The sequence below is a fragment of the Lactuca virosa genome, chromosome 8 (assembly GCF_052849685.1).
Source record: "Lactuca virosa cultivar CGN04683 chromosome 8, Lactuca_virosa_CGN04683_v6, whole genome shotgun sequence".
In the NCBI taxonomy this organism is placed as follows: Eukaryota; Viridiplantae; Streptophyta; class Magnoliopsida; order Asterales; family Asteraceae; genus Lactuca; species Lactuca virosa.
In genome coordinates, this window is record NC_136433.1 from 266,330,604 (window position 1) to 266,335,125 (window position 4,522).

Below are 4,522 nucleotides of genomic sequence, written 5' to 3' on the forward strand. Positions count from 1 at the left end.
GGGCAACAAAATTTAGCCATTCCTTTCACAAGAAGAAGAGCCGAAAATTCCAACATCCATCCTTTCTTCTCTCAAGTCTTCTATTGCTAGGGTGTGGGTATAAACCATTAGAAGCACGAGATTTCTGGTGTTTTCTTTCTAAAGCTTGTTCAAGAAGGGATTGTTGATTATTTACTACAATAATCAAAGAGATATATAATCCATAAACCTTTATGAATTTCGATAATCATAGGGTTTTCCTAGGGTTCTTTGATGTTCAATTATTTGTTGCTATCAATAGTCAAAACTTAGATTCAATAGGTTGCATGTGAACATAGGGTTAAAGTTTCTCCGCCACATATTTTTTGGTAACCTATAAAACCTATGAGTGGTATCAGAGCCATAGTTTTCAATTGATTTTACATAATGTTGAATAGATCAAAATTAGGGTTTATAAAAATTAAACCCTGAGGGAGGAATTTTCAAAATTTGCTAGGGTTCTTGAAAGCCTAGCCTCCACCCTTAGATTTTGAAAATTGCTAGGGTTTATCTACTTTCCTTAATTATTATTTTAAAAGCCTTAAATTTTGAATAATTAAAACCTGATAAACCCAAACCTTATTTTAAAAGCCTTAATTGGTTAATAGTAAATAATTATTTAATGCAAAATGAATTAATTAATTTAATTAATTGTTTAACTAAAAGATAAAGATAAATCATATCTGGTTTAATATTAATTAATTAAAAAGATTAAATTAAATAATTAATATTTAAACCTCATATTTTGAAAAGTTTTAATATATATATATATATATATATATATATATATATATATATATATATATATATATATATATATATATAAGTTAACTACTATATGTATAAGAAAAGTTTGTCAAATCAGTAGTAGACCTCATTCACGAAACCATGCTATAAAGAGAGTATAAGGCAGCGACCTATAAAATGGTCGTTGAATGAGTGTCCACTCTCACCAACCGCTCTCCCGTGTGGTGGAAGTTCGTTAGTTGAACGGGTTTGATATGACATAATCTCATTATAAGTATATTGATATAAAAGTACCAGAACCTTCTTTTAAAAAATCCAACTCTAGTTAATTTAGGAATAATGTGAAATAATATGTTAATCCATGAAAACGCACATCATACTTTAATATGTCGTTAGTGGAGCGTGTGTGGTTAACCTTCACACTAATTGGGACTTTAAAGAGAAATGATGGGCATCTCAAAAATTATCATTGTTAATGGAGTGTGTGGTTAACCGACACATTAATTGAAGATGAAAAATGACATCGAGGGTGCCAAGCATGTGTTTATATGGTAATTCACATCTTGTTTGTGATCCTCCGCATCCCAGACACAAATAAAAGAGCATAATATGTGATTAAACATCTCATTCATAAGATTCAATGAATCTCAAAAGATCTAGGAGTTTCATAGTTTGAAATTGGTGAATTGTTTTTTACCTACCTTCATAAATTCACAATAAGATTACGATGATATGTGCATATTTATACACACAATTATACATAATATCTTAATATTTTAGTTACTTTTATGCCTTTATTAGAACAAAAGGTACTTAATTTCTTATGAATTGTGTTGTAGGAGTAAAAGACATGCTTGGAGCAAAAAGGGAAGCTGGATGTTGGAAGCTAGGAGTTTGAACCAGTGCTTTAAAATAAAGAAGAAATATTCTCAAAACGTCGTGGTGGATTTCCCACGACGTGACGACTTGAAGTTTCCCGATCAATTTCGAAGACTTGTGGAATACGGGATAACCACGAAGACCACGACGTGGTGGCCTCAACACGTCGTGGTGTCCTGATTTCGGGAAAAGTATAAATATAACTCATTCTTCTACGAATGGAAGACTTTTTGGCTGAAGTTTCTGACGAATTTCGAAGACCAAAGTGCAAAACTAAGGCTTGGGAGTGAAGATACTAATTGAAGCTTGGAAATTTAAGTCATTAAGGCAATAAAAACTTCTCATTACGATTTTCTCTTTAGTTTAATCATGACTATGCTCTTGAACTTCGTTTTTATATCTTTAGTTGTTGAAATCATGGGCTAAACCTCATGACTTTCGTTTAGCCTAGGATTATTTGCTAAATTATTAGCTGATTTATGGATTGGATTTAGTTTTTATTGGTTATTTGTTGATCTATCTTATTAAAGAACCTCACATACTTTTGACAAATGTTTTTCTTTACGTATTGCTGAATTTAATTAAGTTAGTATGACCATCTTTCTTAGTTAAATTTGAATATTATAATCTTGTGACCAACAAAATTGTAGGACTAGAGTTTTGAACGAAACCTAGGGTTAAGTAGGAAAGTGGGTAAAAAAGTGTAGGAGCTAATATATGATGACAAATCATATATAGAATTGATTCAAACGACCAATTTGATCAATTAAGTATAAGTCTAATCAACTCGAACTGAACACTAGTAAACTTGTTAGTTTGTTCGCCTGATCATCATATGAATGAGCTTGTTTGCTAAAGTATTAAAGGAGTGAATGCGAATTTGGTCATTATAGGAATCGGTAACCAATTAAACTATAATCCATTGCACTTCCATGAATCAACCATAATAACAAATAAATCTGAAGCTAAACAAAAGTACTTAAATTACCTTGGTTAATTAATCTTTGTGTTCCTTGCTTAGTTTAGTGTAAGCTTAATTAGTTGATAGTTAGTTAGTTTGGTAAATCAAGTTTCTAGTCTTGAAAAACTAGAGAAAACCCTTTTCCATTTTATTAGTAATTAATTAGTAGTAGATAAAAATTAGTTAAAACATCGTTCCCTGTGTTCGATACCTGTCTAGTGTGCTATACTATCTTCAACAAGGTACACTGCCTTAGGAAATAATTAGTCACGTTAGTAGGATTAACTAGTGCATATTATTTTTCGCATCAAGTTTTTGGCACCGTTGCCGGGGAGCGATCCATATTTGGTTAATTTGAATCTGCTAATTTTAGGAAGTTTTTCTGTTTATTAGCTTTTAAATTTTTGTTTTTGACTTTTCTTCGTTTTTGACTCACCACACCGTGGTAATTACCACCACGTCGTGGTGTCGTAATAGTAACTTTTTACGCATTTTATTTGTTTCTTTTGCAGATGTTTATGACCAGAGGATCTAACACACCTCTGATTCTGCCACTTGAAGATCTGGAGTCCGCCTTTCGTAAAAACACGGATAAAACCGTAGGAGAAGCTGCAACACCAAAGAAATCACCTTTTAAGAATCTAAAATCAGTTATTAGTAAGAAGAAGGGAACGCAAGTGGGAGAATCCAACAAGGCAACAAAAGACGAAAGCACATACGAAACAGAAGAAATCGATAACGAATCGGAAAAAAGGAGTAATCAAGAAAGCGAACCCGACAACATCATGGCGGACATTGCTGACATTTCCATGGAAGCGTACAAGAAGAGGATTCGTGATGACACTGGACCGGGCCTTGTGCAACGCACCATACCAGCCACTGCCGCATTTGAACTCAAGGGGCACATCCTAGCTACACTTAAGGAGATTTCTTTCACTGGAAAGGATCATGAAGATTCTTATAAGCATCTTGATGAAGTAAATGACATCGCCGACTACTTTAACATTCCAAATGTTCCACGAGAAACGGTGTTGTTAAGGATGCTCCCTGTCATTTTCAAAGGAGCTGCAAGGGATTGGCTAAAGGCACTACCACTGGGCGCGATAACTACATGGGCAAGGATGCGAGAAGCATTTTTGGAACAATTTTCCCCACCATCGAAGGTGGCTAAGCTCAAAAAGGCCATTGCTAATGTTGACCAACAAATGGGAGAGTCGCTATATGAAGCATGGGAGAGCTACAAGGGTCTACTTCGGAATTGCCCCCAAAATGATCTCAATGTGCAACAAGAGGTTTTTATCTTTTATGATGGGGTGAATATCACAACTAGGCAACTCCTTGATTCTCAAGGCCCCTTAACCAAGAAGAATCCCGCCGAGATTAAGGAGGTTATCAAGGAATTCGATAAACACTCACGAGAGTACCATATCCCGAGGAATGATGTAACAAGGGGATCGGAAAATGCTTCTTCGGAAGACATGTCGGCGGTTTTGGAAATGTTGCAAAACATGGATAGGAGGATGACTAAGATGGATCAAACAATCCATGCAATAAGAGTTGGGTGTGAAAACTGTAACGGGCCACATTTGACAAAGGATTGTGATCTTGATGAGAATGGAAACCGAAAGGTTCATGCTTTCTACTCGAGTGGTGATCGATTTGATGAATATTGGAGAAAGCCTAAGAAGAAGTGGTTACCTTATGATGAGTACAAGAATGCCAAAGAAGATAAATATGAACAAAGAGGAAGAGGCTTTTACCAACGAGAGGAACCAGATCCAGAAAAGAAACCCGACTTCAAGTCAATGCTTAGCTGTTTTGCTGCTGCATCCGAAAAGAGGCACGAGGAAACTGAAGCAGCAATTAAAGAGCAACAAACTATACTAAGAAATCAGCAAGCTTCAATCATGAACATTG

The 4,522-nt window shown here is 34.8% G+C and overlaps 1 non-coding gene across 1 annotated transcript; it reads right to left on the reverse strand.

The window, feature by feature from the left end:
* Positions 1 to 3,774: 3,774 nt before the first annotated feature.
* On the reverse strand, positions 3,775 to 3,881 carry LOC145135033 (small nucleolar RNA R71). The gene has a single exon (XR_013719514.1). It is a non-coding gene; the product is annotated as a small nucleolar RNA R71 (small nucleolar RNA).
* Between the last annotated feature and the right edge of the window lie 641 nt (positions 3,882 to 4,522).